At 39.4% G+C, this 27523-nt stretch overlaps 1 protein-coding gene across 1 annotated transcript in view; it reads left to right on the plus strand.

Moving 5' to 3' along the window:
* LOC149172599 (serine carboxypeptidase 1-like) overlaps positions 1 to 27523 on the plus strand; it is a 223497-nt gene that overhangs the window by 162301 nt on the left and 33673 nt on the right. The gene's annotated exons all lie outside the window — the stretch shown is intronic.

Consider the following 27523-nt stretch of genomic DNA (forward strand, 5'->3'; position numbering starts at 1 on the left):
CAGTAGTTTAGATTAGAGTAAGAGGATTGGAGTTAATCAGAGTTCCAAAAAAGGTTGAATTCACACTCACTTTCACCTCTGTTTGGGGACCGGAAGTGCAGACCGTGCCAACTACCAAAAACACTGTTTTTACATATTCATGGAAGTCTTGAGGTAATGTTTCCGGCTGTAGAAGTCTCCATGCATTTAGATCTTGTGGAATAACTCTTTGTTTCAGCACCATCCACGATTTCCCTTTAAACTACATTGTTGTTCTTTGGTTTTTAATAAAACAGTTAGAGTAGGTTGATGACATTTCGGTTATACGCAAGACAGGGGTGATTTGTTTCATTTACACTGCGCAGCACCACTCTATCATTCCCTTATCCTTCTCAGCTGTGCCTAGGCCATCTAATCATCTCCCAGTTAGATCATTTGCCTCCCAACTCTTCTATCATCCACGTTATTTTATCTTTTCGACCTTCCATTGCCTCTATCCTCCTCTAGACGAACCAGCTTTACACACCCCCTCTCCATCTCATCTCTCTATCCATAAGCCATCACAAGCTCCCCTCCTACCTCCTTGACCATCCCTATAGCCTCTCCCACTCATCCATCACCCAAAACTCCGATTGCAGAACATCTTGTAGAAATTAGCAGACTTCTTGTAGAAATCCTGAACTTCCTGTAGAATCCCCTGCAGACATCCTGTAGAAGCTTGCAAACACGGTTGCCAGGCATCTGAACTTTGTGAACTCCTGTGGAATGATGTTAGGGATCCCTTAGACCCTCTCAGAGTCCTCCTGGCCTTTTTCAAGCCTTCCTCCCCTTGATCTACCCCTGCACAGTCAAGACCCAGTAAAACGCACAGTCATAATAACTCCCACAACTTGAGCAAAAATACAAAAACATGTTCTCTTCAGATGAAGGTAGTTTAGACACATGCATATCATCTCAATAGAAGTAATGGAATCACTTTTAGAAGTCGCATTCCCACCATTGCATCATAAGGATTAAGCTGGTAGAATTAGGGTTTACTAGGGTTTCCATGTTTTGTTGGCTTTCAGTGCATTTCTTGCAAAGTAGGTTAATCTCTTTCAAGATAGCTTTCGTTCATCACTTAAAAAGCTTCTTCTGAGAACATATAGAAGTTGTCTTGAGCCCTAGCGGACTTGTGCCAGCTGACCAAGTGACAGCTGTGACAAGAGCTAGTACTTGTGCATACAACACCGTCGCTTCCAAGTTTGTTACGAACTACCGGGTTGATAAAATTAGAGAAGGAAGCTCCAGGAGTTGTAGCATTATTGCTACAATACTGGAGCCCACCATCTTTTTGGCGCCATTGCCGGGGAAGGATCAGAGTATTAGTAATTGTTTCTTTTCTTCTATTTTCCTACTCTCGCCTTCTGCCAAGTAGTTTATTTCATTTCCATTCTGCAAAAGTAGCATAGACATTTCCTGCTTTCATAGATTAACATTTCAATTCCGCAATTTCATTTTTGCAAGCATAGATTAGCATTTCAATTTTGCAAGCGTAGACTAGCATTTTCATTCCTGCAATTCCATTTGAGCAAAGTGGATTAGTTCTTTCCTTCTTTCATTTCAATTCTACATTTTCATTTCAGCAAGATAGTTAGTTGTAGATCAATATGTTTCAGTTTTTGCAGGTACCAGAAAAAACAAAAGCAATCAAAAAAGTCTTTCCATTTCATGCCTCGTAGGAATCGAGATAAAACAGGAAAATTCTTACCCAACACCCCCACTACATCACTGAGTCACCCTTCTCTCTTCTTTGGTGAAAGTGCTCCAGAAGAACCTATAGGTGAACCTCCTGAGATATACGAAGATCCTATAACAGAAGAAGAATTAGAGACCATTCCATCTGAAGTTATGGCTGACAATAGAGGAGAAGATGAGAGAATAGAAGGTGCCTTCCCCATCCGAGAAACCAATGGAGACATGAAAATGAAGAACATTAGCCCCTTCGCTTTACCTCACTTCCATGGACTGACTACTGAAGATCCTGATACCTTCCTGTTTGAGTTTGTTGTCCTTTGTCGAACCTATGACTATACTGAAGATGAGCAGAAGCTGGAACTCTTCCCTTCAACTCTTAAGGATGCAGCATTACGCTAGTTCATGGGCTTACCCGGGTACAGTATCACCACTTGGGCTCAGATGCAGCAAGCTTTCAACACTAAATACCGGGACTACTGTAGGTCCAAGGAAACCAAGGGAGAAATCTTTCGGATGACCATGGGAAATGATGAGTCGTTAGAGGATTATGACGAAAGGTTCAAACTTAGCTATAAACGGGCCAGGTGCACACTTGACCCTGAATCCCTCAAGTTGGTCCTACTCCGGGGAGTCCCTGAAGACCTCTTAGATACCCTTCACATGTTAGCTGGAGGAGATATTTACCAACTGCCTTATGAGGACATAAAGACTATGTTTAGAAACCACTCTAGGGCAGCCCGCAAAACGAGGTAGAGGAAACCTCCTCTCAGCTGGTATTCCTTTCTCCAAACATGTGTTTGCAAATCAATTAGAGGATCTCAAAAGTGAGGTGAGACAGACCATTGCCATGCAACTTGATACATTCAGGATCCAGCAGAAAAAGGAAGAAGCTGAGAGGGCCTTGGCTATCTTCTGCCCTAGATGTACAAGGAGACACCCTAACAACGAATGTCCATTACATTCGGTTGAGGTGTGTTTCGTTTGTGAGGAGGACCATCCCACAAATCAATGTCCAACCTTACCTGGGCTTAAGCCATGTATCAAGGGACAAAAGCCCCCACTGAACCTCTCTATTTCCTCAACCAAAGGAGGCCACAAGTACCTAGACCTTACCAGCAGGGGATGCAAGGGGCACCCCAAGCTTATTACAGCCCCAACCCATCTACTCCTATGCCTTCCTGGGGCCCCCCTGCTCATCCTTCCTGGTCTATGCCCCCTCCATGGTCTTATCCTCCTCAGTACCATACTCAACCCACTACTCATTCGTATCACTCACATGCCCAGCCACGGCCTCAGTGGAATGCACCTCAATCAGGGTGGAGGCCCCAGTACAACACTCCTCCCACCATTTTGCCTCCACCACCAGTTCAACCTCAACCATTACCTCCTGCTCCTCCAAGGCAACCTCAAATGCCTGCTCAACCGAACCCGAACCCCAACAACAGACAGGCCCAGCAGGTATACACTGGGGAAACATCATGCCCTACCTATGCTGTGGAGATCCAGGAAATCAATCTGCGATCTGGAAAGACTCTTCCGGATCGCCAACCTCCTCCCCCAGAGGATGAGGAAGATAAGCCGGAAAGTGAACCAAGGGCTATTCCACCCTTTCCTGAGAGACTAACAGCCACCACACAACCCAACCCAGAGGAGGATGAGCTTCTGGGAGAGCTCAAGCAGTTGTGTGTAAAAATACCACTTCTCCAAGCCATCAAAGATGTATCGATATACAACAAACTGGTTAAGGAAAAGTGTTTCAGACACCTAGGCAGGCGAAAGAGAGATGCTTCAACCATCAATGTCATAGGACAACTGTCTGACCTTATGCTGGGACAAGTCATCTGCCCAAAGTACCTAGATCCTGGGAGTCCTGTAGTAGATGTCCACATCAATGGCACCATCATACCCCACACCTTGATTGATCTGGGGGCTACCATTAATGTAATGACCAGGGATACCATGCTCAAACTCAACCTTCAGGGTTCCTTGAGGAAGACCTCGACAGTCCTACAACTAGTAGATCGCTCCACCGTGACTCCCGAAGGGATTGTGGAGGATGTCTTGGTCTCTGTTGACTCTTGGGAATATCCTGCATATTTCTTAGTTCTACAACCAAAGGCAAAGCTTACTGGATACCCTCTCATTTTGGGAAGGCCTTGGTTAGCCACTGCAGATGCTTACATAAGTTGCCATGTAGGAAACATGACGATAAAAAATGGTCCTATGTCCAAGCAGCTAGTCCTATACCCTCCTGCCCAACCCTCATTAGAGCATGACTTACCACTTTGGTTGGAGGAAGGAGAAGAGGACGAGGTGTACTCAGCACCTTTGTGCACCCTAGACACCACTAGAAGAGACCCCCCAACCGAGGATGACCTGATTGAGACCTTGATCCAGAATCCACCTCCCAGTGCACTGACCTTAGAGGAATTGGTGGAGGATGCCCAAGCCAGTGCCTTAGTGTACCTTTGTGCGACCAACCTTGTCACTCCAAGAGTCAAAAATGTGGAGTTCGGCCCTGAGAGAATGTTAAATATCAACTCCTCCCTATCTCCTTCCTATGAAAAGGAGCTGTGTAGCCTGTTGGCCAGTCATCTAGATGCTTTTTCTTGGAGCTATAAGGAGATGAAAGGAGTCCATCCTTCGATATGTAACCATCACATTTACATCAAGGAGGATTGTAAACCGGTTAGGCAACCCCAGAGGAGAATGAATCCAGCCCTTAAGGACATTGTCATGGAAGAATTGCAAAAACTAGTGGATGCCGGATTCATCTACCCCATCTCGGATAGCGAATGGGTGTCCCCTCTGGTGTTGGTTCCCAAAAAAAAATGGGAAGTGGAGAATCTATGTGGACTACCGAGAACTGAACAAAGCTACCAAGAAAGACCATTTCCCTCTACCTTTCATAGATCAAGTGTTGGATGGACTGGCAGGAGAGAAGTTCTTCTCTTTCCTAGATGGGTTTAGCGGGTACAACCAAATCCAAATTAGCCCAGAAGACCAAGATAAGACCACCTTCACTTGTCCTTGGGGTACCTTTTCTTACCAAGTTCTTCCCTTTGGGCTATGCAATGCTCCTGCTTCCTTCCAGAGAGCCGTCTTGAGCATCTTCTCTGAACTGGTCCATGATGCGGTGGAAATCTATATGGATGACTTCACTCCTTATGGGTCCAACTTCAAGGAAGCATTGTCCAATCTGGGAAAAGTCCTAACCAAATGCATTGAGATGAACCTGTCCCTTAGTCCTGAAAAATGTGAATTCTTGATGACTGAAGGGACCGTGCTAGGCCATACCATTTCTTGCCAAGGGTTACAAGTGGATCCTAACAAAATTGCTCTCATCAAGAAAGTTCCACCTCCCCAAAAGGTAAGGGATGTTCGGAGTTTCTTATGATTATCAGGGTATTACAGGAGATTCATTAAAGACTTCAGCAAGCTAGCCTCGCCATTGTTTGGCTTGTTGGCAAAAGATGTGGAGTTTAAATGGACTGACGATTGTCAGAGGGCTTTGAATGAATTAAAGGACAAGTTGGTGTCTGCCCCAATCTTGAGAGGTCCAAACTGGGCCCTACCTTTCCACATCCAAACTGATGCCTCGAACAAAGCCATAGGGACAGCCTTGGGACAAGTTGAACAAAAAATTCCGTATGCCATTTACTTCGTTAGCAAAAACTTGTCCAAAGCAGAACTGAATTACATTGTAACCGAGAAAGAATTCTTGGCTGTGGTCCATGCACTGAACAAGTTCTGACATTATATCACTGGCTATCAAACATTTGTACATACTGATCATGCTACAATTAGATATTTAATGAATAAACCAGATGTGAATGCTCGTATTATTAGATGGTTACTTTTGTTGCAGCAGTTTGATTTGACCATTGTTGACAAACCAGGTAAAGAAAATGTTGTTGCTGACTTTTTATCTAGATTGGATTTATCTGCAGATGAGGATAGAACAGTGGATGACCAGATGCCCGATGAACATCTGTTTTCTATTTCAGTACTCTCTCCATGGTTTGCTGATATAGCAAACTACCTTGTTTCAGCACAGTTCCCTCTGCACCTATCCTCAAGAGAGAAGAGCAGAATCATCAGAAAAAGTGCCTCATTTACTTGGATCGGGGGCAACCTGTTCAAGCTTGGCCCTGATCAGATCTTAAGGCGTTGTGTAAGGGAGGAGGAAGTCTTTGATATCCTCCTCACCTGTCATGATGGGCCTTGTGGAGGACATTTTGCAGCAAAGAGGACTGCCTTCAAAATCCTACAAGCAGGCTACTATTGGCCCACACTTCATCAAGATGTCAGAAGGTATATCAGCCAATGTGACTGATGCCAAAGAATGGGGTATGAGATGCCTCTCCAACCTCAAGTGACTCTTGAGCCATTTGAGAAGTGGGGTATGGACTTTGTGGGTACAATCAACCCTCCTTCAAGGCAAAGGTCTTACATCATTGTGTGCACTGACTAACTGACAAAGTGGGCAGAAACTAAGGCAATCAAAGTAGCAACAGAAGAAAAGGTGGCTGAGTTCTTAAGAGAAAACATCTTCTACAAATTTGGCTACCCAAGAGAGCTAGTCACCGATCAAGGAAGCCAATTCACATCCAACCTAATTGAAGACCTACTAGCTCATCACAAAATCAAGCATAGGACTTCCACCCCCTATCATCCGCAGGCAAATGGGCAAGTGGAAGTCACCAATATAGCATTGGAAGGGATTTTGACTAAGGTGGTGAGTAGCAGTAGGAAAGATTGGGCAGATCGCCTGGTTGAGGCCACATGGTCTTACAACACCACCTGGAAGACCACAACCGGCTTCACACCTTATGAGCTGGTCTATGGGAAGAAAGTTTTACTGTCCATTGAATTTGAATACAACACTTTGAGGATGGCAGCTCAGCTGGACCTAGATCTTAGCAATGCACAACAAGAAAGGTTATTGCAGCTGAACAGACTGGACGAGCACCGAATACAGGCCTCCTTCACTCAGAAGTGGTTCAACTTCAGAGAAAGGTGTGGCATGACCAACACCTCAATGACAAGCAATTCCAGCTAGGAGATTGGGCGCTGTTGTATGATTCCAGGCATAAAGATTTCAAGGGAAAGCTGAGGACCAGATGGCTGGGACCATATGCAGTGGAAAAATGTCATGACAATGGATATATTCTTATTTGGACCATTGATGAGGAGGCCATCCCCATGCTTGTCAATGGGCATCGACTGAAGATCTACAGGAAACCTCTCTCAAGACAAGAGTTCATCAAAACTGTGGAGAAATCAGTGCTGGTCGTAGAGAAGGGTTCTGCCTCTGCTTTGGGCATACCCTGAAAGATCTACAAAAAAAAAAAAAAAAAAAAAAGAGAAAAAATAAGGATCCTTGGGTGAAAACCTTTTTGAGGCTCCCAAGGCAGGTGATAGGGGTGAAAACCTCATTGAGGCGACCCTATTTCTTTCAAAAAAAAAAAAAGGATTTGAAAAAAGATCCTTGAGTGAAAACCTCTCTGAGGCGCTTAAGGCAGGTGGCAAGGGTGAAAACCTCATTGAGGCGCCCCTGCTATCTTTGAAAAAAAAAAAAAAAAAGCAGAAAAGAGAAAAGAAAGAAAAAACAATAAGAAAAAAAGACAGGGACAGCAAGTTTATAATGTGGAAATGCATGCAGGTTGCAGGTGTTCTGTGAAGGAGAAGAGGTCTCACAACTCAAAGTCGAGGATCCTTATCATGCTGCCAGGGGACCTCACCAACACCTCCTCCAAGAATACTCATCTTCTCCAAGGTATGGGCACGATTTCATCATAGCCTAATTCTTCTACAGGAAGGTGCAGACTTTCTACAAGAAGTTCTGTATTTCTACAGGAAAATTCCTGTAGAAGTTTTGGACGACCCAGAACTAATTGTATGAGGAGATCTAACTACCAAGGTCTGGTATGGACGCATGCAAGCTACCATTTTCTCCCTCACACACTGTTGTCACCTCCTTCTACCACCCTTGTCGACATGCAATGAAGATACCTGCACAATCAAAGCAGATCATTGAGTTATCAAGAGAAACCAATTTTTAAATGAAAAAAGACACTGAGATGCCATGCCATACCAATCCCAGCTATCCAAGAGCCCTGTGAGCGCAATCGTGAGGCCACTGTCTTCATCGTGCAGCATGCACCCGAGGAGGAAAAACTGCTACAGGATATCCTGCAGGAGTCCCATAGCAGTTAAGCCAACTAGAGTGTACACCATTCATTGCCTGCAACATGCAAGGTTAACGCAGGCACATGCAGCCGAATCATGAGATTCATCATCAGCAGACTGTGAAGAGAAACCTTCGGGCCTGTGCAATCCACCAGCAGCAAACAAATCTACTCATCATCGTCCAAGAGCCTGAAAAATCGTGTCGCCGCCGCACAGGTAAGTGCCTCGCCCTTTCTTCCGTCGAATTTCATGAATTTTACTTTGAAATGTTTGCGAGTGTGAAGTGAATGGGTTGAGTGGTCGTATGGCCATTCGAATGGCCACGTCGACCAGTCAAATGGTCTAGTCGGAGGGTAAACGGCGGTCGTGGCAAAAGGAATGGGCAGTGCACACATGAGAGCCATCCAGTCGGGGAGAAGCACGTTTTAACAGAAATGACGGTGGCGGATCTGCGGGGAATGATGCGGCAGTAAGGGAACTTGCAGAAGAATGATGGAGTGACGTCTTCCAATGGTCCGGCAGGGACAGCTCACCCCCGCACCACGGATTCCGCCGGATTCAAATCTAATCGGCTAGATTGCCACCCCACGCATTTATCATTCGCCGTTCGAAAGTCGAGTGAGCATCCGGATTCCTCTGAAGATCGACACTCCAAGTCTTCGGCCATTCGAACGCCTGTTCAGTAGCATAGAGAGTGCAGACCCACTGCAGTATCCTCCAGAATTCGTGCGCTGCTTCTACAGGAAAGCTGCTTCTACAGGAAATTGGGTTCCTCACGTCAAAAGGTGGCGGATTAAAAAGGTAAGCCTGAACCTTCCATGCAATTGGTTTCGAGGGTGGCAGAGTCGATGTTCTACAGTCTGGTCGTAAAAAAATTGCAAGTCTTGTCTGTCGTTTGCATGAATTGTCGTCCTACAGGATGTGAGTATAATTAAACCGTGTTAAGGTCATCGGGAGATAATTTTTCGTGAATTGTATGCGTGACAGAGGCGTAATTCTACGCCCTGTCCCAGTAGGCCAATTTTCTTCCGCACTCGCCACCTCCAGCTAACGCAACAGTTTTTCACCATGTCGGGTGGGTTCATCTGAAGGGAACCAACCGACTCAACCAAGCTAAGAGAAAATCCTAAGGTGGTGGAGCTTTTCACGCAAGCGCAATGGATGTCGTTCTGCGACAAATTGCAGGGCTATGACGATGAGGTGGCAGAGGAGTTTTTGCAGGCTCTAAAGCCGAAATCCAAAACTTTGGCCACCGTTAACTTAAGGGGTTTGAGTCTCAGACTCACCCCACAATTCATCAGTCGAGTTACTGAGCTCCCAATGGGATTACCATGGGATAAAGAAGAGAGGAAATTGGGCCAGAAGGCTAAGAAGAAATTCTTCCCCCCAGAGGAGGAATTCTCAGAAGATAAAATTGGGGTTCGTAGCACCAGCTTACTGCCACTGTGGAGTGAAGTTAGCCTCCAGATTATGAAGTACATCACCTGCGAAGGTCGTTTTAGCATTGTATATGGGTACCATTTTCGGTTACTCACGGAATTAAGGCACCAGATGGACCTACCTGTAGAAAACAAACTAAGTATCCCCTACTTTCTACTACAGTCTATGATTGAATGTGCCACCAAGTTGAAAGAAGGCACACCAGACCAGGTAGCCCACCATGGACTCATTAAACTCCTCATGGAGGATGCACTCCACACATACAAGGTTCCTCTCTCATGGGAAGCCTTCAGAAATTTGACCAAGGATGGTGATATAAAGATGTTGACCGAAGAGCTCGGTTCATCCAGCAGTGAGGAGAAAGAGACAGTGCCCGCAGGGAAGAAAGAAAAAGTCCAGAAGACCACGACCACGGAGCAGAAGAAAAAGCAAGAGAAGAAACAAGAGAAAAAGGGTGCCAAAGAGGAGGATGACACACCCATGTTGACGGCCAGAGAGAAAAGATTACAAAGAAAAGTGGACAACGCTGAGCAGGTCCATGTCAGGAAAGACACCTCGACAGCAGCCGCAACCAAGTCAAAAAGTAAAACACCCTCAGCAAAGCAACCTAAAGTGGTGCCACCTATCTCTACAGGAAAACCGAAACTGGCTTCTACAGGAAGCCCGAAATCAGCTGAAAAAGGGCCTTCTATAGGAAGCTAAAAATCAACTGAAAAAGGGTCTTGTACAGGAAGCCCTGAGAGAGCGAAACCCAAGGAGAAGAAAGCTGACATTCTTGCAAGCGAGGAAGCAGCTGTGCTGGCCACCCTCAGTACGCCTCCTAAGCCCAAGGAGAAGAGAAAGAGGGAGACCCCTCTATATTTTAAAGCTAGGAGAAGTGTGGGAATAAAGACGGGCAAGCCACAGCCTCCGTCCAGAAGCCCAATCACTATAGATGATGCCCCTACTTTGCCCAAGGAGAGGTCCCCCTCAAGGATATCAGTCACCTATGAGAGGGGGAGCCCGAAAAAAAACTACTTGGAAAGAAAGGTTAGACCAATTGGCTTCAAAAGCTCGGCTACAGGATGCTAAGGATGCTCTACAGGAAACCTTAGCCCGACTTAAGGAAACGGAGAGAATGGAAGGATAAGCACCCTCATCACCACCGAGGGAGGGCGAAGTAGAGCCACCAAAAGAAGTGGAGAAAGAACATATTCCAGAGCCTAGCCCTCAGCCAAGCCTGAGTTCATATTACAACTTCTTAGAGGCTGGCAAAATTATACCTCAGAAATTCACTGTGCCACTGTTCTTTGCATTGGAGGAAGAGAGAGTACGTACGCACACGTGGATGAAAATAGCCAAGTCAAAGGGTGTGGCGGACATAGGCCCTTTGGAGGAGCAGCTCAAGGAGGCCAGAAGTGAATTAGCCATGGCTAAACACGTGGCAAATTGCCAACGAGTGTTCCTACAGGAAGAAAACGAAAAGCTTAGATTGCAGCTACAGGAGCTGAGGACAGGAACCAGTACATCCTCCGGGGACACCACAGCAGAACAACAAGGCAAAAAGGAACTGCACACCGGTCTTGGGGAGCCAACCACACATCTACAGGAAACAGAGCTACAAGCACAAATTGAGGTGCAAGCTCTTAGACAACAGCTGCAGCAGAAAGAGGCACAATTGGCCTGCATGGCCAGTTGGGCCATGGTTGCTATACAATGCAGACAGCCCGCCAAATCCTATGGCCTGTACCTGAAAGACCAATGGCTGCAATTTCAAATCAATACCTTGGTGCAAAGAGGTATCTCTCAGCTCCAAGACCCACAACAATTCACTGAATTATGCATCACCAGTTCATCAGAGGATAAGGCCAATTAGCGGAGTTCTACCTCCATAATTTGGCCCTGCCTAATGTAGTTTCATGGGATCCCAATACGGCCTTAGGAGATATGCAATTAATGGCATTTGCCTCATGGTTGAACCATGAGGAAAAAAGAGCAGCAGAAGCCAAAGCGGTCATGAACCGGGAGCTGAATGATCCATTGCTAATTCGAGCAGAACCAGGGGATCCAGTTGCACTAATCTCGGCACACCAACACTTGTCCACTGACCCTCAAGCTTCATTGCGATATATGGATCAGTAGGCCCAACCCATAGCGCATTTTGAGGACATGGAGAGACTGTTAGGAGACAACGCTGTCCAAGCTTGCACCCGCCAATGGAATACATTGGCCCACAGTCTGAAAATCAGAGAGTATCATACCCCAACTCGGATGAGGGAAGCTCTAGTATGGGTGGCCCTCTATAAGAAATCCATGCAAAACCTCCAGGCCAGCTGGATTGGCCTCAAGCTAAGCCCACCACTGCTGCTAGGATTGATGGAAGGTAGCACAGATAAGGATGATAATGAAAAGTGGGAAGAGGTGAACAGAAAGGCTGGGTTCCACATCAGCAAGGAGGACACTACTACAGAGGCTTGGGATGTAAGGGTGGCAGTAAAGGCGATGAAGGATGAGGAGTTGGACTAGTTGCTCAAGGATGAGCAAATATTTTAGCTGGGGGGTGATGATGAGCCCCAAATTTGGTAACATTTTGGGCTCATTTGGCCTACTTACCCTTGCTCAACCCTTCATTTTTCATCACTTATGCATCATTTTTTAGTATACTCATGTTATTTGTAGGAAGGAGGGCAGTCACTATTCCTAGGTGGCTAATACATGCTTATTTCAGGTTTTTTTGACACTAAATGGAGCAAAACCACGCAGATGAAGGCAATGAGACAACCAAGGTGGCATTGCGGTTTTGTAGGAAGGTTGTCCACAGCCTTGAATGACCTTCCTCGTGATATCCAACTCAACTCCGAGCTCCAACAGCTATCGCCACCGAGCTAGAAGGCAACCAACGGATTCTAAGGGAACAACAGTTTACTTTTAGTTGGTCAGCCAAGCCCCACTAATTTAGGAGGCCAGCTTGGCCCTCATAATGTATAAATATTGAGGCTGTAGCCTTCGATGGGAACTTATGACCCTTTTTTGCAGATTCTGAATTACGAGCTATAGCTCTGTTTTGCTTTTTGTAAGCCATTTTTGGCATGTTGTTAGACTTATGACTATGATCTTTTAATAAAAGGCAGGCCGATTCGAGTTCAGTTCTGAGTTCTTAGAGGAGCTATAGCTCTCAGGGTTGGGCCCAACCTGAGAGCAATAGGCCTCCTTTCTTTGTATTGTTACTTTTCTTTCTTTCAACATTATATTTCTTTTCCTTTACATGCACTTGGAAACACAGTTTGCTGATTCGAATTTCTTGGTGTGGTTACATAGGTTAGTGTCATGAACAAAATTGCTTTAGTAGTTTAGATTAGAGTAAGAGGATTGGAGTTAATCAGAGTTCCAAAAAAGGTTGAATGCACACTCACTTTCACCTCTGTTTGGGGACCGGAAGTGCAGACCGTGCCAACTACCAAAAACACTGTTTTTACATATTCATGCAAGTCTTGAGGTAATGTTTCCGGCTGTAGAAGTGTCCATGCATTTAGATCTTGTGGAATAACTCTTTGTTTCAGCACCATGCACGATTTCCCTTTAAACTACATTGTTGTTCTTTGGTTTTTAATAAAACAGTTAGAGTAGATTGATGACATTTCGGTTATACGCAAGACAGGGGTGATTTGTTTCATTTACACTGCGCAGCACCACTCTATCATTCCCTTATCCTTCTCAGCCATGCCTAGGCCATCTACTCATCTCCCAGTTAGATCATTTGCCTCCCAACTCTTCTATCATCCACTTTGTTTTATCTTTTCGGCCTTCCATTGCCTCTATCCTCCTCTAGACCAACCAGCTTTACACACCCCCTCTCCATCTCATCTCTCTGTCCATAAGCCATCACAAGCTCCCCTCCTACCTCCATGACCATCCCTATAGCCTCTCCCACTCATCCATCACCCAAAACTCCGATTGCAGAACATCCTGTAGAAATTAGCAGACTTCCTGTAGAAATCCCGAACTTCCTGTAGAATCCCCTGCAGACATCCTGTAGAAGCTTGCAAACACGGTTGCCAGGCATCTGAAATTTGTGAACTCCTGTGGAATGATGTTAGGGATCCCTTAGACCCTCTCAGAGTCCTCCTGGCCTTTTTCAAGCCTTCCTCCCCTTGATCTACCCCTGCACAGTCAAGACCCAGTAAGACGCACAGTCATAATAACTCCCACAACTTGAGAAAAAATACAAAAACATGTTCTCTTCAGATGAAAGTAGTTTATACACATGCATCTCATCTCAATAGAAGTAATGGCATCACTTTTAGAAGTCGCATTCCCACCGTTGCATCATAAGGATTAAGCTGGTAGAATTAGGGTTTACTAGGGTTTCCATGTTTTGTTGGCTTTCAGTGCATTTCTTGCAAAGTAGGTTAATTTCCTTCAAGATAGCTTTCGTTCATCACTTAAAAAGCTTCTTTTGAGAACATATAGAAGTTGGCTTGAGCCCTAGCGGACTTGTGCCAGCTGACCAAGTGACAGCTGCGACAAGAGTTAGTACTTATGCATACAACACCGTCGCTTCCAAGTTTCTTACGAACTATCGGGTTGATAAAATTAGAGAAGGAAACTCCAGGAGTTGTAGCATTATTGCTACAATACTAGAGCCCACCACTACTCTAGAGCGCGATACGTAGCAGTCGGGGGGCCGGGGAAAGCCGCTTTATCGGATGGGTAACAGTCGGCGATCGGGCTCAGCCAATATGACTATGGATGATTGGATGAGGGTGATGGTAATCAGGTGGTAGTCGGGCGAGGGAAGCACACAGATGATAAGAGCATGGGTTCCCGGGGGGGGGGCATTTCTTTAAACTTCGATGTTTTATGATTAATTAGGACTTAATCACGGGTTAAGTCGGTCGACTGAGGTTTAATGACACGGTTAGCTTATGTTTATCACACAGGGGTGTATTATGAGGGTTTTGTCAGGATATGGGGTGAATTTTATAGTATTTATGAAAACTATGGATTGGGATATTACATAGGGGACTTAATTAATATAGGGGAAAAGGTATATAGGGGTTTAAATAATAAAGCTAAAAATTATTATGAAATGTGATGAGTGGAGTGGCTATATCCTTACGTATAAATGTAAATGTTATATTTGCATGCTTTATTTACATATACTCAATAGTTAAGATAAGATGTTTTTGTGGGTTTTGAATGAAATATGATTTACATGGGGGTTTTCACTTTTCCTAGGTAAATGAAGTTTATCCTTAGGAAAAGGGGTTTATTAGGGTAATGAGGGGGAAATGAATTTCATGAAGGGGATTCTAACACTTGATGTCCTTAAGTCACTAAGCCGAGGGTCCAGTCCCACCAAAATTCAGAGAAATGCTCTAAGCCTCTTTGACATGAATGATTTAAAGTGTTTAGAATATACTTGTGGATAGGAAATTAGTGAGTAAGGGGAAAAGTGAATGAGGGGGATTTAATCACATTTAACTTGCAAACCTTTGTTTTTGCTTCCATAGTTGATCATACATATATAAATATGTGCCTAAGCATGATGCATGTGTTTTGATCCAATCAACTTTACACTTTAGCAACCTTTCTTCTACTTACCCATTTACTTACCCTTCCACCTTTTCTTCATTTTCTTTGGGTGCATTTAGGCTAGCAAACCATTATCAACCATTTTTCTTTTTGGAAAGTAATCTATCTAATTCTAACCTTATACCAACCAAGGGCTCAGATTAAACTAGTGAGCTCCTCTTCATTTCTCTAACTATCTAATGATCTGCCAAGATTAAATTGTTTGGTTAGATTTTATTCTCTAACTATAAACATAAAATTCAAAGCATGAAATAACCAAGTTTAAGCAGTTTGATTACCATGGAATGTGGCATGAATAAAAATCTTCACACAATCATTATTATGCATAAAAGTAAAGAGTAGTGGCATTTAGACTTGCACACTTTCATGGTGTCTTTTTACTTTTTTGGGGTTCATGTATCTTCATTTTTTGACCTTCTCTTTTTCGTTTTATCCTTTGATATTTCTTTCAGGACATACCCTCTTTACATTTTTTAATTTTTAAATAATATGGAAAACATTTGCAGAAAACAAAGTCATGTAAAATATTACAAGGGTTAACCTTAGTCATTCAAAATTATGACTCCTATTGGTATAGGAACCTAACAGTGTCCATTACCATCCTGCATATCTAGAGGAGTGTCTCAACTAATTATTTTACTGTTCAACATGATTCTTCATTTAATTCCTATAATCTCCTTCAACAAAAATATCTTATTTTTTGTGTGGAATAGATGTCCTTAACTATCTTAGTAAATCATGGTCCTCACATGATTCCTTTTATTGTTCTACTTCAATCGACAATGTAGCTATATTCTATATTTAGAACGTCAAAATTCCAAACTTGAGGGTGCCCCTAATCACTTTATGTTTTATTCATGTGGCTTGGCATTGTGAATATCGGTTAACTTCGAGTGGTGCCTTACTCCACCATAAGTTTAGAGCCCTATGCTCTAATGTTTTCTCATGTACAACTATTATATGACCAACGGTTATGTCATTGGTCTTATCATGTCCTAAACCCATTTCTTGTTCCTTTCCAACCTAAAATTCTTCGAGGTGTGGATATGCCATTAAATGAATGTGTTGTGAAAATGTTTATGTCATGGCTCTTGCTAATCATGGGATCACACCCAAAACTAAAATGAAACGTTCTAAAAACATGTCACAGTTAGATGAATCAGCACCACTGGACATGCCACATCAAATGTTGATGTCATCGCAACGATGTGGTCATCTCTAAGTGGTTCCACATGTCAGTGCCCAAATTCAATCCACTTGGCCCCACAAAAGGCCCATTTCTACCTACAACATGTCACTTTGTGTGAGTGCCACATCATCAAACCTTCCATGGCATTGCCAATTGTTTACTATATCAATGAAAATCTCATCAACACCAGCTAATAGGAGAGTATGATGTGTCTTATTTGCCAAATCCTCATATATAGAGGGGGACCATGGGGAATTTTCTATTTTTGTTAATTACCTTGTTAACTAAAGTTTCCATGGGGCTTGATTTTAATGTCAGACCTCATATTCCACATGTTGATTAATTCTCCATTAATTGGACCTTATTACATGTCAGATCTGTCTCATGGCCCCCATTCACCACCACACTCCATGACACCACTCCTACCACAAGGCTTAACTAAAATTATCTGTGGCGTGAAGTCTACCATTCAATGTGAAATTTCCCAATAACCTCCATTCTATCTAGTGAAAATGTGCCTTTCTTTATTTCCTTCCTGTCGTTGTACTAGGTACAACATCAAACTCATATTTCTATGGGAATGGAAATATTTTCATTTACGTCTTCGTTGTGCCAACTTGCTCAAACAATAAATTGCACCTACCTAAAATTGGTTTGATGCACTGACGTGCATTATATGAATCTTAAGCCTTTGGAAGCTTGCCGAAAATTTAAACTAGTAGAATATTTTTTTCCTTGGTAGTTTGTCCAAATACCTTATACCATTGGGAAACATGAATTTATATTTGACACATAAATTCCTTCAAAGACTGGTCATTGAGCAATACATCCACTAGTAAGAGTCCTAATGTTTTTTTGAATTCATAATTTATCCTACTTTTGTGATGGTTCTCAACTGAATACCTAAACTACCATCCAAATCTCCTTACCCTTGACACTACCTCATGTCAATGAAAACATTTTACCCAATAATATGCTCCTTTGGAATTATGGAATCCATCACCGCAACATACCACCACATTACCGCTAACAATTATCAGGCTCTTTTGCCTCTAAATATTGCACCTTCTAATTTCTAAGTACTTCCCCTAAGTTTTTCACTAAATATTAATGATTGCAACGTTTACTCTCTCCCCTTAAAAATGTTTCATACATTTTCATCATAATGTTTTCTTATATTCCTTTGACATCAATGGAGAAGGGTGTAACCAAATGAAGAATCTAGCCCTGTCAAATTCGTGGTGGAACTACCTAATGTAAACCTCGTCCACTTACACATACAATACTGATGACCCAAACTTTAGGCAAACAATCCTTTCCATTATTCTTCTCTTGCAACATACTCTTTAACTTAATCATCAAATTGAGTAGAAAACATCACTCACTTCTGCCAAGTCACTTGGGTGTAGGTGAAACTACTCCTAGTTTTTTCCCAAGATATTCAAATGGTTCTCTAGGTAAAGGCTTTGTAACTATATTTTCAACCTGCTCATTAGTGGCCACATATTCAAGTCGAAGAATATTAGCATTAATATAATCTCTCAAGCATTGAAATTTACTTGAGACATGCTTAGTCTTTGAATGCATAACAAGGTCTTTTGAGATAATAATGGAACTCTTATTACTACACATAATGGGCATTGGATCATCAAACTCAACAATGGTATGCTTTAGGTTCTTCTTCATCCAAATTATTTGAGTACAACAAATAGTTATAACTATATACATTGTTTCAACTATAGATAAAGAAATTGAATTGTATTTCATGCTTACCCAAGGCACTAGATAGTTTTCCAAGAATTTTTTTTCTTCACTCATACTTTTCCTATCATCAATTCTTCCAGCCCAATTAGCATCATTATAATATTTTAAATTAAAATCATTGCCTCTTGCATAATAGAGGGCAAATTCTATTATACCTAGTAGGTATCTAAAAATTCCTTTTAATGCATTAACATTACTTTCTTTAGGATTTGCTTGAAATATGGCCACTAATCTCAGTGCCTTCATTATTTTTGTAGTTCAAGTAATTAGGTACAAACAATATTCTTATTATAGACCTATAAGTAGTGTGATTTATGAGAGGGGATTCATCCTCTTTACATAACTCCTAGCTAGTCACCATGGGTTCCAAAATAGGTTTGCACTCCTCCTTTCCAAACTTCTTCAATTTTTCCGTTAATTATTTGGATTGGGAAATGAATAGTTCTTTCCCATATTATGTAGTTTGTAGCCAAAGAAAAAATGATAGCTCTCCTAGCATGCAAATTTCAATTATTTTTTGCATTTCCTAAGTATCCCATCTGCTCCAAATTATTGGCTAAAACAATTCCATCTACATAAACAACAATGATTAGAAAATTGTCTATTTTAGATTTAATATTTAAATATCTACATTAGAAGAATTTTAAGCCTAAAATTTCCCATGAATTTTTAATGCAATTTTGATTTCATAATATGTAAACCAATCAAAATCTTTCAAATTTTAAAAGAGGTACACGTAAATATTTTTTAGGGAAAAGAAGAAAAACAATTAATGATATTTTTGGCTTACCTCCTTATATGTTTACTCAAATTTCGAGTGCAGACATTCATTGGATGAATAATTAAATTCCACGTCTAATTAGTACCCATTATACATAATTTTGACACACACATTGATAAAAATTGAAGCTACATTAAAAAATTGTGTTCAACATGCTTTTTTAATGTATCTTCACTTTCTTATTAATGTGGGTATTCTCAAAAGTATGCATAATGGGTACTCATTGAATGTGGAATTAAATTATGCATCCAACAATTATCTACACTATAAATTTGAGTAAACCTAAAAGGGGATAAGCTAAAAATACAATTAGAAAAATAGTTTTCTTCTTCTCCCTCCAAAATTAAAATTCTTATATTATTATTTTAATTGTTATTTTATTATTTTTCCTTAGGAGACCACTTTCAGGTTTATGTTTCCTCTTATTAGTCATCCCACTTTTTAAACCTTGTTGTTGAATGTACTTATCGAGTTTGGCATACCTAGCTCTTGGGTTTGATTTAACCCATAAATATATTTTTTCAACATGCAACCATAATCTTCATTTTATGAGAGAGAGAATATTTCTAGTTGTTCAAAATATACTTCCTCTTCTAATTCACCATTGGGAAATGCATATTTGTCATCCATTTCATAAACTTTAAATATCTTTAAGCTTGCAAGTGGAAAAAACATTCTAATGGCTTCTAATATTACTACTGGCGCAAATGTTTCCTCAAAATAAATACGTTCAACTTGATCATATCCTTTTCAAACCATCCTTTCATTGCTTCTTACCATGTGGCCTTCATTTAATTTTCTTTGGAAAACCCATTTTATTCCTATAATATTATTTTCCTTTCGGCTCGCAGCAAGCTCCCAAGTGTTATTCTTTTCAATTTGGTCCAACTCATCATCTATTGCCTTCATCTAGTATTTTTCTTCACTTTCTTAACTAAATTTATTGGGCTTGATTTAGCATAACAAGATAAGATTTTCATCTTTAGGGTTCTAATGCATTTTTTTTCTTTCTTGGACACCAAGCTTTTGATCACCAATTATTTAGATCTCTAGATGTTTTTTTTCATGTACTTAAATGGGGTCTTGTGCCTTTGAGTTATTTGTTTTTCTTCTTCTTATTTAGCTTCTCCTTCCTCTTTTTCTACATATTTGAAGGTAAGGTCTTATTTTTCATTTGATTTCTCATCTTTGTTATTCTTTACTTAGTGGTGAGCTCTATCCTCTTCCTGTTGTTGTAACATTTTTAGAATTTTATCTTAATCAAATATCCAAGAAAAATTCTACCATTTACTGAAGAGTGACTTGTCCACTGCCATGGATATTCCATATGAGAGTTTGTGATAACATAGTTGACAAAATTATACTTTAAAATTCCAAAATATATAGTATTACAGTTTTATATGTCTTTAGATTTACAGATATGTATATTACTGTCAATAGCATATGCATTTGAATTAAAAATTATGCAAAACTAGAGATAGACAATATAAAATCCCATAAACACATTTAACACATGATAGGACCTTGGAAACCATTTCGAGATAAAATCCCGGTTGGAAGGTGAGGTTGCTCTACTTTCTTTCTCTAAATGCAAACATGGTTGCATGTAGAACGATGTCTTGTGCCCCATGGGATAGTGTAGTGCATAATTCTTCTCTATTTTCTCTATCTCTTATCCATATTGACTAGTTTTTGTTAGCTATGGAACAAATATACTCAAAACAATGGACCCCCTTTTCCTCCTAGTGGCTCGGTTAAAACACAACTTGATAGTCAACTAGTGGTTAGCTTTGACTACTTAAAATCTTAACTAAATTTACAATATAGACTCTTATAGACTCTCATTCATCATAATCATGTGGCTAGCAATTTTTCCATGAATTATGGAGGCCAAGATTGCATCATCTCTAATTATGGTGGTGAAAATAAGAAGGTCAACTTCTGAGTTGCGTAAATTTTTCATACAAACTCTCATTGACATGATTCTTGCAACATTAGAAAGGTCTCTATATGTAGAATATGAACAAAAGTGTATAGAAAAAAACAAGCCAATTTTTACCCGGTACAAAACACCATTTTATGACTAAAAACACTCATAGAAGGATTAAAACCCCAATTTTCCAAACTGGGTCACGCCAGTAAAAAAGGTGATGTTAGCTGATTCATCCACCCTTTGCAATCTGAAAGCATCGAGATGGATGAAAAAAGTTATAATAATCCATCATCGATCACACCTCCCCATTTTGGAATAATTCTGGTGCCCAATGAATTCCACTAAATGAGGTGAGAAAATGTTTCCTCCAAATTCACTCAGGTGTACCATATAGCTTTTCCTAGAAGTTGTCCATTCAACCCAACTTACTAAAGGTCATGCAACGCTTTTCTTATAGTTTTGTACCTCTTCTATAAAATTGTATTTTCTATAAACTCTTCATCATTATCTGGTGCCAAATCCTCCAAAGAAGGTAGGACTTCCTCCTCTTCCTAATCTAGCATGGAAGTCTCATAGAGTTTCGGGTTCTCTATGTTTACAACTGATTAAATGTGCTTATTGGGTGGTAAAATAAGTTGATACATGTTATCACACACCTTTTCTACAATATTGAAGGGACCATACCTGAGAGGCCTTATTTTTTTAATATGACCTTGTAGCCTCTCTTTGTTCAACTATAGTCCACCTTGAACACATTATCTCTTCTATGTTGATCATGCCTAGTCTTATATGTGAAATTTTGAATAATTTGTTAACGGGAAAATTCAAATTAAATCTATGGATGAAGAAATTGATGCTATAGAAAAAAATAATGGTAAGGTTCTTCTATATCTTCCTGAAGGTAAAAATAGTATAGGTGTTAAATGGATTTACAAAACTAAATTGAATGTTAAATGTGAAATTGAAAAACATAAAGAAATAATTGTATCTTAAGGGATTACTCAACAATATGGTATTAATTATAATGAAACTTTTTCACTTCTAGATAGATTTCACACAATATGGATGGTATTAACTATTTCAGCACAAAATAAATGGAAAATTTATCTAACAAAATTTAAGTCTTTAGATTTTTTTCTTTTGGGAAGAATAAGTTTATGTGAAACAACCTCTAGGATATGAAATTGATGGACAAGGTTATGAAGTTTGCAATTTAAAGAAAACATTTTGGTATAACAAAAAAAAATTTGGTGAAATAAATAAGTCGAAGAATGTCGAAGAGACTAATTTCTTCACTACATAAAGAGCAACATCATCCAACTTCAGTCCAGCTCACTTCAAGACATAAGGGCTTCCTTAACTCATTGAAATCCTGAAGGACTTCCGTAACCACAACTTGTGGAAATATCAAGGGGGGCGGGAGGAATTAATTACTAATCCAAGTAACCTACTTAATTTTTTATATAAACATGGATGATCTAAAATATGCATGCAAATAGTAGCTTCATGGAGTTTTGATTAGTTGTAGTTGCTATATTCTGTAATTTTGTTGAATCTAAGTTGTAGAAACTCCCATGTTTGATGTTATAGTGGTGGAAACTCTCCTATAAGTTGTGGCAACACACAAGGAGCTTGTTGAATGTTAATTTTTCTTAGGGCTATATTGTTCTTTGCTTTGATAATTACAATTCATTATTTACACGTTAAATTCACCCATATAATCATATCATTATACAAATTTACAAAATTATTCAGTAACATATGAAATTATATAGAAATAACAAGATTATCATCAACATAACATAACATAAAGGAAGAATAGAAAAAACCATTCACACATAGAGACACCAGAATTGGTCAACGTCTAGGGAAAAGCGAACTATGGGGAAAACCATTTCAAATTCTTCTTCTTATTATATTATCATTGAATGATTCAACAAAAGAGAGTATAGTGATCCATATCTTCCATCATAAACCTATCCACCAAAATCAATGAAACAACATCCATGAGATCAACCCAAAAATGCTAATACTGAAAACCCTGATTCAAAATATTTTGATCAGTTGTTAGTGTCTGTGGTCAACTACTAAACACTATAGTCAACTGATGAAAAATTTGGTCAACTAAAAATCCAATCCCTAGGTGAAAACCACATGGATGGTGTGATGTGCATGTAGTTGAAACACTTCAGCCATGTGGATAAGCCATTGTGCATGGCTATAACTGAGACCCAAAAGCCCTAGAAAAATGTGATCTTTGGACATTAGAATTTCACCTTCATGTGAACCCATTCCTTGGTAGATCTTCCTTAGACCTATGCAACCCAAAAACAAAAAGGAAAATAGAAGAATGGTCCTAGATAACTGTTCAGATGAGGTTCAAGTTACTTGTATCTATAGCCTTCCAAGGGTGTCCAATTTGTTTTAGGTCCAAGCCCAATCAGATATGAACATGTGGCATTTTAATTCAAAAGTACACTTTCCCTTGTCCAATTTGAGTGCTTAAATATTCAAAATTGGTTCTCTCGAAAAGAGGAATCTTGTCCCATGCTTGGAATTATTCACTAGTCTGTCAAATTAACACTCCCTTTCAACTAGGGAGAAATTCCAATTACATCATATATTCATTGCAAGAATACTATCATTAAATCATATCCAGTCTCGAGTATCTTGTCAAGAAATGACATTACTACTCATTTATGCTCATCTCATGTTTCCTTATTCATTCTTATCTCTTAATTGTCCCTACTCATATGCTGAACATTCTCGAATCTAAATTAATAATAATTTTACATCGGAGGGGAGCTTAACCTACCACCCTCTATTGCATCAGAGAGCACATCTCAATCCAAAAAAATATCAGGAAGATCATCTCAACCTAAAACTAGATCAAGAATCACATATCAACCCAAAATCATTTCTAGCAGGCAACCCAGTGCTACGAATTGGGAAACATCAGAGAGATTATCATCGGGGCGCACTACTCAACTTGGAACCACATTAGGGATCACATCTCAACCCAAAATCTCATGGGTGAGAAAAGCATCTTCAATCCCATATTGAGAAATAAGTGATATATGGGATCACATCTAAACCCACATTATATCATATTGATCTTACCAACAATGATACTCAATATTCATGTGGTATAATACCTACATCATAATCAGCTTGGGTTGTACACTGCCAAGTACACTCTCAACTCGTTGGCCATATAAGGAGGGCTATTCGGGTATGATGCCAATAGGGGTATACTCTTTAAAGACCAAAATAGGGGAGAATCATCTCCAATCCTATGGGTAAACGATAGGGGAGCAACATCTACGGCCCTATTGTCTAGAGATCCCTCAACCCAGTATCCCTCTACCTCAATTCCTCACAGAAGGAGCTGAGAGAGGGGTGAGCTTTGGATCAATGTTATTGATCAATCCTTCTCTCTATAGATCATAATCATATCATCATGCTCATATATGGTATCATATTAATCATCATGTCACAATAGTAGCAGTCTCACACTTATGCAGGACAAAATCGTATATTATGTTAGAACAAAAATATAAAACTAAAAAAAATGGATACCTTATTCATCCTCCATCTCACAAAGGTAGCAACCACAATCCTAATATTGTTTCATACTACAACACTGACTGATGATTTCTCAGTAAAAACTATATATGATATTATCTACCAATTATATCCCATTCATTATTATCACAATGTATCCCTATCATATCCAGAACATGCTCAAACAACTCTCCGAAGAGCTTCTTCAACCTGCCCCACAATTATTCAACATCGTACATAACCTCATCTATGCTTAAAGCTATAGTATTCTCTTCCAAAAACATCATGGAAGATATCATACTAAGAAAACACCTAGATGTGCTCATCTTGTTAATAAAAATAAAAACACCAATTCATCCATCCAATCACATATCATAGGAAGACTATATCAGACCAAAAATTGATGGCCCCATGCAAAATATATTAAAGGGTGATCGAAGACAATCCAATATGTATGAAGTGGCTCAAGCATGAATTCGTGTAGAATATATGGATTGGTGTTCACAGAGAACATAAATGCTTGAATAAACTATCAGTTTCTAAGTTAGGCTCAACAATATCTCTTCATAACTTCTTGAAATCCAATTGGAGTGTCCAAGCTTTCACAATTCTACTTTATTTAATAGGTTTAGCTTCATAACATAATCCATCATGCCATGATTCTTAATTTTTAACTTCAAAGGCCATCTCCCTCTTACTTTGATCATCATAGGCTAATTATCTATCAAGAATAGTCCATCAATATATAAAACCAAAATCAAATCCATAACTTGGACCACTTCTTGAAGTAGAGGTTTGGATGGGCAAATCTTCTTGGCTCCATAAAATTACTGTTAATGTTGATATACAAGTCTTAGGAAGCTTCCTTCATAATTATGTATACAAACATAAGACTTGACCAAACCAATATGTCGATCCTCACACAAATTGGTATTGTGCAATCAAAAAAGTCTATGTCAGATTATCAGGGCTTAGATGGTAGTATCAAAATCATAAAAAAATCAGCTAATACCTCTATCAAAAACTCTTTGGACCAATTATTATGTATATCTCACATTTAAATGCTAATTTACAACAACATTTTATTTATAAAACACTATTGAATCAAAATTTGTCAAGCCATTCTTGTGATCATACCATGAATAATTTCTATAACTAAATATCAATGCATACATCAGGGACAAGTGATATAAGTTCCATGCATTTATTGTGAGATTATTTCATACTAAATCAAAATTGTTTATACTTCAACCAATGTGCCAAAGATAATGAATCCAATACAAAATTAATGCCAACATTAATCACTAAAATTCACTATGCCTATATAGCTTGTCGTCAAAGAAAATCATTAACTGTCACATCAAATCATTAATCATCAAGTCCAAACCTAAATTTGTTATCACAATGAATTCAATTAGTCCATAACCCAAGACATACATTAGCATCAAGTCCAATTTCTAAAGAATCTCTATGAATTATTAAAAATCATGTAAAAACTCCAAATAATCCTTATCTATACCAATCATCTAAATCTTATCAAACCCTTACAATTGTTATCAATTAATAGCTTCAATGATGAAATCAAAATTGTATATTGATATGCATATTATAATCACCTACAAACACAATTTTATTTAAAAAATTGACATTCTCTTTAGTAAGTCAAACATTTAAACTTCCCTTCCCATGGAACTTTATATTGTCTACTCCAAGTGTGTAGGACTGTCATACTCCTGGTGCATTCCTAATTTTATGCATAAATCTATAGTTTTTGTGACCTATAGACATAACCACACCCGTAGATTTTCTTCTATGTATTTGGAGGCCTATAACCAAACTAATAAGATTACTTACATGCAGTTGGGGCTTAGACTAAAGAAAACCTTCTCTTCTCAGACCAGAACTTGTTGTAGACCAACAACATCACATATTTGTCTATTTATGTGAGAAAAATTAAATAATAAATAATATTCTATACATCTAATGTAAATGATAATATGTGGAGGGATCTTGTTAAGCGTTTCTCCCTCTTAGTTATCAACCACTTTAGTCATCATCATTCAATTCATCAACTTGTCTATCATAATAATGTCAAGCATCAACATATCTATTACATCATAAAATCCAATTATATAAGATTCTAAAACATATATCCATCATGGTCATAACATGCTAGATACTTCATCATCACATGACATGAAATTTTAATCAAGAATTAGAATCTTATGATTAGGGCAGCTAACAGATCTATCATAAATATCATATTTACTACATCACTTCTTTATTATATTATTTAATCATCAGGATAGGGCATCCAAATATATCCAATTCACTAAGCTTATAAAACTATAATCAAGGTCAACTAGAAGATACTGGATATCAGTATTATTGTTATAGTTCTATCATCATGGCTATCATTCTTGCTACAAACACTATCAGTAGCATCAAGCTACCTTATATAAGAATCAATGTGCTATCCTTCTTTATAATATCATGAAATCCATGATCTAGGTGGGTATTGGTGGGCACCTACCTATTCCACTTGGATCCCCACCACTGTTTCTTTTAGTTTTTCAATTTCCCTAATTGTAGCACAATTTACTATTTTTGGTAGTTTTTCAAGTTATGAACTTCTGGAGCCGTTTTGAGGCCCTAAACAACGTTTTTTTGGATAATGTGAAAACATTAGTTGTTGTTAAATGTTTTCTGCCGAAATTTGTAGTCCTCAGATAGATATATCTAACAGCGTATTGTGCATGTCAAATAATAGATATATCTAACAGGGTGTTGTGCATGTCAAATGAAGAATGTATGCCAAAGTTACGATCCTTGGGAAGTTGATGTACCAATTTATCCAAATGGGGCCCATCGTTTTGGAACTTGATCTCCTAGGGTTAGTTTTTTGGATGTTTAGGGTTTTCCATTATTTATTAATAATAAATAGGCCTTTGAGCCTCATTGTAACACAATTCAAAGGCATGTAACCACCACATGTCTTCTCAGAGATATAATAGCATTGCCCAAGCTAGTTTATTTCCATTATGTTTGTAAGCATATTTCAATTCTTTGATACTAATGAAATGAAGTGTTATTTTTGTTGCATCTCTATATTTCTAGTTATATCTGTATTTTGTTGTGTTCTTGTTTAAATTCAAACAAGTGGTATGAGAGTGGTCTTCTTTTCTCTATTTTTATTTACATGTCCGCAATGAGGTCGAGGTATAAGGAGTTAGGGCACGAACTGGATGAACCCTTATAAGACGAGGCTCGAAAACCATGATGGCGTCCCATTGTGAAAGAAAAGTAACACGAGGGAGAAAGAGATCCTTTCAAAACATTTCTTGAAGAAGCCCTCGAGCGACAGAGGAAT

Source organism: Pinus tabuliformis, chromosome 4_2 (genome assembly GCF_031772625.1).
Source record: "Pinus tabuliformis cultivar Carrire ecotype Pingquan chromosome 4_2, CPIR1, whole genome shotgun sequence".
Taxonomy (NCBI): domain Eukaryota; kingdom Viridiplantae; phylum Streptophyta; class Pinopsida; order Pinales; family Pinaceae; genus Pinus; species Pinus tabuliformis.